The sequence below is a fragment of the Chionomys nivalis genome, chromosome 23 (assembly GCF_950005125.1).
Source record: "Chionomys nivalis chromosome 23, mChiNiv1.1, whole genome shotgun sequence".
NCBI classification, from domain to species: domain Eukaryota; kingdom Metazoa; phylum Chordata; class Mammalia; order Rodentia; family Cricetidae; genus Chionomys; species Chionomys nivalis.
In genome coordinates this window covers 1,258,491-1,270,835 of record NC_080108.1, presented here as the reverse complement: position 1 = coordinate 1,270,835, position 12,345 = coordinate 1,258,491, and the positions used below count along the sequence as shown (strand labels likewise).

At 45.2% G+C, this 12,345-nt stretch overlaps 1 protein-coding gene across 1 annotated transcript in view; it reads right to left on the bottom strand.

The window, feature by feature from the left end:
* The window catches only part of Uvrag (UV radiation resistance associated), a 210,849-nt gene that overhangs the window by 194,553 nt on the left and 3,951 nt on the right, over nt 1–12,345 (bottom strand). The window lies entirely within an intron of this gene.

The following is a 12,345-nucleotide window of genomic DNA, read 5'->3' as shown; positions in this document are numbered from 1 at the left end:
GAGCACTCAAATACATAAAATAAATAAATAAATCTTAAAAAAAAAAAAAGAAGGGGGCTGGAGAGATGGCTCAGCGGTTAAGAGTATTGCCTGCTCTTTCTTTCAAAGGTCCTGAGTTCAATTCCCAGCAACCACATGGTGGCTCACAACCATCTGTAATAAGGTCTGTTGCCCTCTTCTGGCCTTCAGGCATACATGCAGACAGAATATTGTATACATAATAAATAAATAAATAAATAAATATTTTTTTTAAAAAAAAACACTACGTAGACCAGGATAGCCTCAAACTCATAGAAATCAACCTGCCTCTGTCTCCCAAGTGCTGGGATTAAGGGCGTGCGCCACCATGCCTGGCTCACTATACATCTTGAAAAGCTACAAGACAATTTTTGATGTCATAAAGAATACACACAAGTGTACTTACATCAAAACATCACACAGTACCCCATAAATATGTACAACTTTTATGTTTTTGCTAAAATATTTTTCTTTAATTTTTTTAAGCATCAATTTAAAAATACTGAAATGAGCTGGGTGTGGTGGTGCATGCCTTTAATGCCAGCACTTGGAAGGCAGAGGCAGGTGGATCTGTGAGTTCAATGCCAGCCTGGTAATTAAAAAAAAGAAAAAAAGTACCCAAAGAAACTTCTTAAGTTCAAAGATCTAGGAAAGGCACAAAATTAACTTAGCTGCAATAAGAGAAAAATAAGGTACTACATAAAAATGCTTTAGAGGTCAGGAAGACACTCAGTGGGTAAACTGAGTCACATATCCTGACAAACTGAGTTTCATCCCTAGGACCTTCAGAGGAAGGAGAAAACCAATACCCCAGAGTGGTTCGCTAACCTCCACTCATGTGCTGTAGCATGCTTATATCTGTACACTACACCACTACAACGCACATGTGTGCATGCACACACACACATACACACACACACACACACACGATAAAAAGCAAATAAAATTTAAGAAGTTTTTAAAAGGCGTACAGAGATTTTTAGTGCTTTAAAATTATACATGGCAGCGGAACACAGCAACTCACCCATCATCCCAACACAGAAGAGGCCAATCTGGGCTACACCCTGAGTTCAAGGCCAGCCTAGGCTATAGAGTGAGACTCTGTCTCAAAAAACACAAGGCAAACTTTGTGATAAAATGGCCAACTGCAAAGCAAAAGGAAGAAAATAACCTGAGGAAAATATTTAAACTCAAGCAACCAAAGCAATTTCACAGTTCCCAAGAAAATCCCAGCTACTGGGGAGGAACATGAATAGATAATCCGAAGAGTACTCAAACATGGAAATAACCTTGTGCACAAAACCAATGTAATGAAACTCTGGTGGAAGGAGCTAATATTCTGAGGCGAGGCAGGCACTCTGCAGACGGCAGCACACCTGGCAGAAGCCGTCCACCAACGCCGACCTGGCCATCTCTGGGCAACAGATGTGCATACCTTCTACATAGCTCTACTTCCCCATGCGGGGTTGGGGGCAGACAAGGTCTCACGCTGGCCTTGGACTCACTCTGCAGTCCAGGCGTCCCTCAAACCCTTGACCCTCCTGCCTCTACCAAGTAAAGTTTAGATCTGGGGTGCTCTTTCAGGTCTAGGTTTGTCCCCCAGAGTAATGCTGTAAGAGGCCGCGCGGGGCGGGGCAAGCAGAATCACTGGAGGTGTGACCCCAGGGCCTCCCCTTCCTCTTTGGCATCCTGCTGAGGGAGAAGTGACTCTCTGCTGCAGGAAGTGCTCCCTGCCATAATCGGCAGCACCCACCACAGGACCAAAGCCACCTAACCACAGACTGAGATCTCAAAATCCGTGACCCAAAATATTCCACTCTCTGTAACCTGATTATCTTAGGTACGTTGCAGTAACGTGAAGCTAACTAGTGAAAATATAACCAAGTATAGTTCGTACCAGCGGAAAACTGCAAAGAACTTTAACTGTATCCACCGGTAGCTAAGTTGGAGATCCTAGAGGGAAAAAGATAGCACGCACGGCCATGAAGAACATGAAGGACATGAAGGAATCCGTGGTGGTGCTGGAACAATGGTCGAGATGTGTTAGTCTCTCAATAGTCCACACCATCACTGTGCTGCTATGTGTGTTTCACAGAGAGAAAGGATTTCAATGATACAATTCCTGGAGAGGCTTAGGTATAAATGGTAACATCATTTGCCCCAGGAGAGAACACAGGGGTGGGGTGACTGGGCACTGTATTCTTTTATACGCATTTTACATGAGAAAGCATAGGAATTTATTCCCTACTTTTAAATGAAAAATAAATTCATACTTATAAAAAAACAGACGTCTGTGGTGGCCAATCCCTGCACGAGGGCGACTCAGTGGGAGGAGCCTAACTGCAACCAGTGACCCTGCACTCGAGGGTTGTTCTACATTCTCCAGTCAGCAAACCACTGGCCGCTTCCCTTCCATCTGTGTACCTGTGCTGGCTACTGGGGGAGAAGGCAAGGGCTGTGAGAGCTCTCTGCGAAAACGGTGAAGAAATTTACAAAGATGAGCTGATGGGTCCATGGAAAGGGGCGTGGCTATCGGTGGGAAAGGTAACCGGACCTAGGATTAACAGAAAGAGGCAGATTCAGGATTCATCTCCACAAAGACAAGAAAGGAGAATAAAACAAGGGTCTGATGCGGAAACGGTCAACGAAGAGAATCCCAGAACTGCGGGGCTGAGGTCCCTGAAGGTCACCTGAGCCCTCATCACCTGGGAACACAGTCCTATCACGGCACTGACCCCCAGAACCCTATTTTAACCAGATCCCCGGCACTTCAAATGCTTATTTTCATGGAAGCACAGATTTCCAGCAGACTCATTTTGTAATGAGAAAGTTGGGACTGAAGTAAAGGGAATACTCACATTCGCATTGTCAGTAAGAAGCAAAAGTGAAACTGGGCCACAGGCCTGATCCTTTGGATGGGTGCACCAAGCTTGCCTCCCAGACACCCTGCTTCAAAACCGAGGCCTCTTGGCCTTTCAGGTCTCCTGTGTAACCCAGCTGTAACCAGCCATGCTCAGCACTGTCTCCTCAGCATGATGGGCATCTGCTCTTCCCTTGACGTCTGTCACTCACTACCTCAAAGCTCCCGTCACACCAGGAAAAGCAGCTTCCCTCTCCTGCCTATGCATCAGCTTCATCTTCTGAAATCAGACGTCCGGCTGCAAACACAATGACAATTTCTTACCAAGGTTCACGGCACTGAGATACATGGAACTTGAACATGCTGTTCCCGGGCATAGGCTAAGCAACGTTCTAAGCCAGAACTTTGATTTCTTTACTTTCTGTGAAACAAACCCACACTCCTTTGTGTAGCGAGGTCCTCTTACTCCTCCCATTCTGGTCAAGCTTCACTAAAAGTCTGAAGGCGCCAAAGCTCAAGTGGAATCTTCAGTTTCCAAGCCCTCAGCACCCACAAACACTCTCATCTTTCAAAGCTCCCCTTGCATGCCACAGCCAAAAAATAAAAAAAACCAGAATAGTTTAGAGTCTCCTAACTACTCAGGATTCGTTAGCAACGCCTCTGAATACCACCACTACAAGAAGCAACTGAAAACCCCGAGTACTAGGATTACAGGTGTGCACCACATGACAAAGATGAGGTGTTGTGGTTGGTTGGTTACTTCTCTCTTTTTTCTCTCCTTCCTTCTACTGCTTGGAATGAAAATCCAGAGCCGCGTTGACAGTTATAAAGGCAAAGCCTGTATTCTTTATTTAAAAAAAAATAATAAGTTGACTAAATGTAATTAATACCTGGACAGCAGCTGGATGCTGACCTGAAGGGGGACCAGAGACCAGGTCTAAAGCATCTCCAAACGCCTGTGTGTTCATGGCTATGTCCCCCATTTACACCACTGGGAAGCAGAATGACCTGTAGGGGCTGAGATCTAGTGGGAATCAGGCCGTGTGCCCCTGGAAGAAAGGTGGGATGGCAGCTCCTTCCTCCCCTATTTCATATCCCAATCAAAGATGGGCAGTTTTCTGCTGCTGTGCTCAAGCCCAGACTGGTTCACCATAAGGGCAAAATAATGAGGCTAACCAATCTCGGACTGGAACCTCCAAATCTTCAAGGCAAACCTTTTCTCTTCATGAATTGATTATTTGGGGGAGGGAGGGTTGTTTGTTTTTTCTTTTAGCAGAAAGCTAATACAAGAGGAAAAGTTCTGTTAAAGGTCATTCAATCAGACAACTAGATAGGAATATGAGGCCCAGAAGCTTCCACACAAAAGACAGAGGCAGAGCCGGGCGGTGGTGGTGCACGCCTTTACGCTCAGCACTCAGGAGGCAGAGGCAGGCGGATCTCTGAGTTCAAGACCAGCCTGGTCTACAGAGGGAGTTCCAGGACAGCTCCAGCCCAACCTCTGACCTACAAAGGGACAGAAGGGCTAGAGACTGGGGCAGTCATCGTGACCGCTTAATAGGCATGCCTGTATAACAGAATTATTGTGAAGCCCTAAGTACAGGAGGTTCTGAACTGAACACACACTCGGGTCACACCCAGACCCTTCTCCAAACCTTATTCTGTGATTCTCTCCATGTGGAGCTCTTGTGCTGCAGGCTGTAATGGTGAGCTGGTTTGTAGAGTTTCAACAAACAGCTGAAACCATGGAGAGGGAGATGGGAGCTCCCTGATTACAAGGGCCCATGACTTGAAGCTACAGTCTGAAGCAGAAATCTTGTAAGAATCAATCCCCAGCTTCCAGAATCTAAGACTAACTCCAGGTAGACAGCTTCAGAACTGAGCCAAAGAACCAGGGAAATCAGCAACTATAGCTCAGTAGGGGTCAGCGGAGCAAAACCCCTTAGTTCCATCCCAGTAATACAATCATTCGATCGACAATGAAGTTTAACACCTAGACACAGTGGCAAAGGCCTGTCTGTAATCTTTGCACTAGGATGACTGAGACACGAGGACTTACAGGAATCTGAGGCCACCTTAAACTACACAGTAAGTTCCAGGTCAACAAGATGGTTCTTCCCGTGGAGGCTGACAACCCAAGTCCAATCCCCTCAGGACCCAACCGGTGGAAGAGGAGAACAGATCCTGAAAGTGGTCCTATGACCACCACATATGCACACAAAATAAATAAATACGCAACTAGAAAATATTTCTAAAAAAGAATAATTCTGCAATTCTACAAATCTAAGAACAAATTAATCTCTCCAGAGTAGCAGAGGCAGCTGGCTCTTCTATTGTCCGGAAAATCCTCCACACAGAATAAACTCCATTTAGTCACTTCGTGGAAAGAAGCCCAAAATGCCTTCCTGTGAGTGCAATCACACAGCCTACCCTCGGCCTCTCATGAACGCCCACACCCGCCTGCCCACCACGCCTGAGCCTACGAAGGAACCTGGCAGGTTCCTCGTGCACCTTTAACAGTGACAATGTTTCCAGGATTCTTCTCTTTTCAAAGGAGATGAAACTGTAAAAGCTCCTTGTGAGTCTAAACTACAGCATTTTCATCTCCAAGACTTTTGAAAGGTTTCTCAAGATTAGCTCTCATACAAAGAATGTTTGGAATTGAGGAAGGAAATAATCCATATCCTCTCCAAGGCAGTCAGGCCGACGGAATCAAAATGTCCAGTTTCAGGACCAGTGCTAGAGCAGTCAGAGACAGCACTTCACAAATACCTACCCAGGACACGGCCAACTGGTGGTCAGTCTTTCCTACCCAGTGCTCAGAACTGATTTCAACACTGGCTAGTGTAAACACACTCAACTCTTTAGAGCTCAGAGTCAATCGCTTAGTCACTAAATGTCCAGTCATGGTAAAAGTCACCAAGTTTTTCATAGAAAAACATAAATTAGGATTCCCGTTTCTTTTATTTGCTCTCTTTTTCCTTACTCAGGAACCCATGGACCACCAAAGGTAGACACTAGTTTCAGCTTCCTGATGTATCTTGTTATTTTAAAAGGTCTGGTCACATCTTTTAGAATATTCTAAACACCATAACGGGAGAGAAAATGCTACCATTTTCACGGATGGAACAGCAAGTGCTGGGTTCCAATGTTCGGATTCCGGGATATTCATCTCAGCCTCGACAAACACTGTGCACCCACAGCCATCGGCACTAAATATTACACAGCGCCAAGCTGCTGGCACAGGGGAAACCGCAGCCACCAGATGTTTGCCGTTTCCGAAACTTCAGGAGGTGGAGAGTTCACTGCTCCCAAGAACTTTCAGAAAAGGACAGACTGGGTAAAGCCAGACACAAAACAGGAAGAGCAGCCCTGGAGTCCAGGGGAGGGGCAGGGGCAGAATCTCAGTGTTCAGCCCTGCCCTTAAAGGAAAGTCTAAAGCAATGCCACCATCCCATTTTGGTTCCAGCCTAATGTCACCAAAGCTGAGGGACACTACGTTAAAGTCTAAAAAGAAGTTAAACAAATTCTCAGCACACACGTTCCTGCCCAGGCGACCCCGGGTGCTGAAGATCAGGAGCTCCTACAGATCGTCCACAGAGAACCCGAGATCTCCAGAGCACGCTCACGGCAAATATTTCACCTCTGAGAACTTCAGGGTTTGGTCTTTGGGTTTTTTTTTTTTTTTTAAATCTGTAAAATTCCATTATTCCAAAACTTGAGTCCCGGCCTCAGAGTCACATGGAAAACAGTGTTAACTACAGATTTTAAAAGACCACTATCATTTTAGATACAATCAAAAAGTAAGTAAATAAACGACTCTGGGAACACAGGACAGAAGCAACGTCATGAAACCTAAAGTATACAACCCATATTTTAAAATATATGTCTTTAATTTTTCTAAAGTAATTCAAAGTCTCTAGCTGTACACATCCCAGGACACTGGAAATGACCATTATCTGTTTGTCACAGCAGATGTCTTGGCTTTCAGGTAGAATTACCACGGTGTATTAAAAATACACATCTGGCTGGGCAGTGAGTGGTGACACACACCTTTTTAATCCCGCATTCGGGAGGCAGGAGGCCGATGGATCTCCGTGTGTTCAATGCCAGCCTGGTCAACACAGAGAGAGTCCCAGAAAAGCCAGCGCTACACAGAGAAACCTGTCTCAAAAACAAACAACTGTGGCCCATTCTGCTGCACACACCTTTGATCCCAAGACTTGGGAGGCAGAGATAGCTGAGTCTCTATGTTTTCTTTTCTTTTTCTTTTTTTTTCCCCCTTCGGTTTTTGAGACAGGGTTTCTCTGTCCTGTAACTAGCTCTTGTAGACCAGGCTGGCCTTGAACTCACCTGCCTCTGCTTCCCCAGAGCTGGGATTAAAGGGGTGCACCACCACCAGCTTGAGTTTAAGGCCAGCCTGGTCTACACAGTAACTCCCAGGACAGCCAGGGCTACACAGATGGACGCTGTCTCAAAAATAAACACAAAAGTAAGATGCACACTTAGAAACTGTGAAGATATAAATTTTGTCATCTCAGCGCTCGCTGCAGCCCCGACTTTCAATTCTGTTCTATTCCCAGTCACTTTCACTTCTGGATTTTCTACCCAAGAACTAAGAACTGTGATTCTGAGAAGAAATCTTTACATAAACACAAGTAAGAAAATAGCTTTCCCCTTCACAGAAAAGCTAAACATTTTCTCAGGAAGAACAAAAAATAACAGCAAACAAAATAGGAACTTAAATTCTTGATGGCATTCTGTCATATAAAACAGTGACTTGAAGATGTGACATCGGAAGTTCCCAAAGTTTCCTCGTGGTTTGGTTACAAGAGCCAACCCTGCTCAGAAGTTCCCGTGCTTTCATTTTACAGACACAACTATAGATTGCAGTTCCTTGCTTCGGTCAAGAGGTTTGATAAATATTTAGGAAATGAATAATGCTACAGGGCAGAGCATTGTGCTGCAAAAGGCATCTTTCCCCAGTAAGATCCAGCTTTCCCCTGTGACGACCCTGGCCTTACCAACACAACAGACTGGGAAAAAAAAAAAAAAAGAAAGAAAACAAAATGTAGCCGGGCGGTGGTGGCGCACGCCTTTAATCCCAGCACTTGGGAGGCAGAGGCAGGCGGATCTCTGTGAGTTCGAGACCAGCCTGGTCTACAAGAGCTAGTTCCAGGACAGGCTCCAAAACCACAGAGAAACCCTGTCTCGAAAAACCAAAAAAAAAAAAAAAATAAAAATAAAGTCACCTAAGACCTCTCTAGGCATGGTGGTGCATGCCTTTAATCCCAGCATACAGGAGGCAGAGGCAGGCGGATCTCTGTGAGTTCGAGGCCAGTCGAACAGAGCAGGTTCCAGAACAACAGAAGATATACACAGAAACCCTGTCTCCAAAAGGAAAAAGAAAAAGAAAGAAGGGAGGAAGGAAGGGAAAGAGAGAGGGAGGGAAGGAGGGAGTGGGGTAAGGAGGGAGAGAGAGAAAGTCAGTCACTTAGCCCTCAGGTTCCTCGTCTGTAAAAGTGTATCACTAGAAATAATTTATGTAGATACCCTGTTCCCAAGGAAGTGGGGGAACAAATCCCCACTCTTTAAGTGTGATCTTCACAGAGCAACTTGGTCCCAAGGAGCCGATTAGGGAAGAGTGGGACAGGGTGAGTGGATGTACCAACCAGGCTTTCGATTTTGGACATCAACCAGCTCCCAAATCATGATACAGAGACTTCTTAGTAATGAATATTTGCCCTAGCATTTAAAATAACTGATTTCTCTTTATCTACCTTTTGCCTTGGGGTTTCTTATTTTTCTGTGCATCTTACTTTCCTGCTGTCTCTAAGTCTGGCTGGCTGGTGTTTGCCTGGCTTCTGTCCCTGGGCGTCTTCCTCGTTTTCCCCTCTCTTCTTCCTCTGTTTTTTTGTTTGTTTGTTTTTGATTCTGATTTTTTGAGACAGGTTTGATCCAGCCCTAGCTGTCCTGGAACTAGCTCTAGTAGACCAGGCTGACCTTGAACTCACAGAGATCCACCTGCCTCTGCCTCCCAAGTTCTGAGATTAAAGGCATGCACCACCACTGCCCAGCTTCCTCTCATTCTTCTTGAGCCTAGATTTCTCCTTCTGCTTATTCTCTCTGCCTAGCTACTGGCCATTCAGCTCTTTATTAGACCAATCAGGTGCCTTAGGCAGGCAAGGTGAAACACATCCTTACATAGTTAAACAAATGCGTCATAAACAAGCATAAAAACCACACCTTTACACATTGGAAGTAATATTTCACAGCATAAACAAATACAACACATTTTTGCCTAGTTAAAATCATATTCCACAACAAACAGGCTTCCAACAGGGTGTTCTGGTGAGCACTACCTGCTGTGTGGTGATGACAATGCCTATGGGGAGCACTACCTGCTGTGTGGTGATGCCAATGCCTACGGGGGGCACTACCTGCTGTGTGGTGATGCCAATGCCTATGAGGAGCACTGCCTGCTGTATGGCGATGGCAGTGCCTATGGGGAGCACTGCCTGCTGTGTGGCGATGCCAGTGCCTATGGGGAGCACTGCCTGCTGTGTGGCGATGCCAGTGCCTATGGGGAGCACTGCCTGCTGTGTGCTGATGCCAGTGCCTATGAGGAGCACTGCCTGCTGTGTGCTGATGCACAGTAAACACTCATCTTGGTCTTCAGTCCCCAGAACTTTACCTCCTAATTTCCCCAGCAAAGGGTACAAGGGGAAATCTTTCTTTCCGGCTCAGGCATTTGTTCCTGGTTCCTCACACAGCAATCTCCTGGGAGCGCCCTCTGGTCTAGTTAAGTGATGCTGGCTCCGCTCCAGGGTAGCTAGAACTATCAGCCCCACTCATCTCAGGAAAGGAGCTGGCCATTGAGTTAATCATCAAAAGTCTCTACACAATGATCTCAGAAACCCTGAGGGTGAGCACCCCCACTTCCCCACACAGCTCTCTTCCATCTGGCTGCTCCCCATCTCCTCCACAATGAACCAGTAAACCAAAAGGTTTTCCTGGCCTTGGGAGGCCAGAAGTTCTGGAAAGCCCGGGATTGAGATAGGCATCTGAAGGGTATGGGGGCAGGGCTGAGCCTTTAATCTGTGAACTCCAGGTAGCTGGCATCACAAATTAATTATAGGTCACACTGCTGGTACCCACTGGAGAACTACACGGTTCTGGAAGAAGTCCCCACTGTGAAAAACAATTCATATTAATGTCAGCACAGAAACATCCTACAAAATATGTGACCAGTACTCAAAACAGTCAAGGGCATCAAGAAAAAAAAAGGGTTCGGAAGATGTAACTGTAAAAAGTGTAAGACTGTCACAGCTGAAAGGAAGCAGGACAATTAAATGCCACGCGGTATTTACGCACAGAAGATAGGCAGGTGAACAGCAAGGATCATGCTACCATGAAGACGGAACCCTGGAAACATTACGCTGAGGGAGATCAGGCAGACACAAAAGCACAAACACGAAGAATTCATGTACCCACAGAACCCAGATGGTCAAATTCATAGAAAGTAGAAGAGAGTTTTGCCACAAAAGGGCGAGTGTGGAGGAAAACGGAGAGCTAGCTGTGTCCTGGGTGTGCAGGCTCTGCCTGGGAGAATGAAAAAGTTCCAAGAGGCGACAGCGGTACCACACGAAACATGTTCTTGATGGTATTCAACTCCTTACCTAAAAATACTAAAATGGAGCCAGGCGGTGATGGAGCACACCTTTAATCCCAGCACTCAGGAGGCAGAGGTGGGCAGATCTCTCTGAGTTCGAGGCCAGCCTGGTCTACAAGAGCTAGTTCCAGGACAGGCTCCAAAGCTACAGAGAACCCTGTCTAGAAAAAAAAAAAAAGAATATTAAAATGGAGGGCTGGACGGATGGCTCAGAGATTAAGAGCATTGACTGTTCCTGCAGAAGACCCAGGTTCAATTCCCAGCACCCACATGGCAGCTCACAACCACCTACAACTCCCTTTTCAGGATGCTCTGCAAGTACCAGACACACCTGGGACGCACAAACATTCAAGCAAAATACTCACATGCATAAAATAAACCTAAAATATTTCTAAAATATATTTTTTTAAGTTCAAGGTCCCACTCACACGCATAAAATAAACCTAAAATATTTCTAAAATATATATTTTTTTAAGTTCAAGGTCCCTCTGGGCCTCAGACGAAGTTAATGCAAGCTTGGGCTATTTAATGAGACCTTGTCTCAAAAACAAACAAACAAAAAATAGAGAAAAGAGCTGGGTGTGTGGTGCACGCCTTTAATCCTGCATCCTGGGGAAACAGAAGCAGGTAAATATGTGAGTTCCAGGCCAACCAGAACTATACAGGAAGACCCTGTTTCAAAAAAAAAAAAAAGTAGAGAAAGGGTTGAGGCTATAATTCGGTGACAGACGACAGAGGAGTAGCTCAGCATGTGTGAGGTCCTGGCTTCAATTCCAGGTCTTCGATGACAACAATGGTACAAGTAGGGGAGATGGTGGGCAAGCACTGCCCAAGGAGTGAGAGGGCTTGAGTTCAGATCCCCAGGACCAACACAAAGCAAGGCTCGGTTACAAAATGCAGGCATCTAGCCCACCGTAAGCCTCAGGAAAACAAGGCGGAAACCAACACCAGAGGCTGTCCTCTGACCCCTAGTTTCATGCTCCCTAAAATGCAGAAGCAGAAACACACACTAAGATAAAATTAATAATAATAACAGTAATAATAATAATAAAGGCTAATAGCTCTAACTCACTTCTCTCAAAATCAAAAACAAAGAAAGTAAAAAGGAGTCTTCAAGACAATAAAAACCATAAGCAAAACAATTAGAAAAGTGGCCGGGCGGTAATGGCGCACGCCTTTAACCCCAGCACTCGTGAGGCAGAGGCAGGTGGATCTCTGTGAGTTCGAGGCCAGCCTGGTCTACAGAGTGAGTTCCAGGACAGCCAGGACTACTACACAGGGAATCCCTGTCTTGAAAAACCAAAAACAATTAGAAAAATGAATGCTAAGGACATGAACATGAGCTTCACAGAGGAAATTCAAGTAGCAAAATATGTAAATATATTAAAACTCAGAAAGCTGGGCAGGAAAACTGAGACCATGTGCTTACCATACTGTCTAATATGCAATAAAGGAAAACCAACAGCAGAAGAAATGTACATTTAAATACCAAATACATACATATGTATATGTACTGTGTACATATATATGTGTATGCACACGTATATGGTTTGACTCAATAAACTCAGGTTAGAAATATCCAAAGTTAGCAAAAATAAAGAGAAACTGGTTCTATTACAATGATATGAGTGTAAACAGAAAGATTCCTGTAGGTTTAAAAAGAGAGAGAGAGCGCCAGGAGTGGTAGCTTACGCCTTTAATCTTATCAGTAGCAGCAAATTAATCTCTGTGAGTCTGAGCTCAGTCTGATCTAAGTAGTGAGCACCAGGCAAGTCAAACATATAAGCAAACACACTAC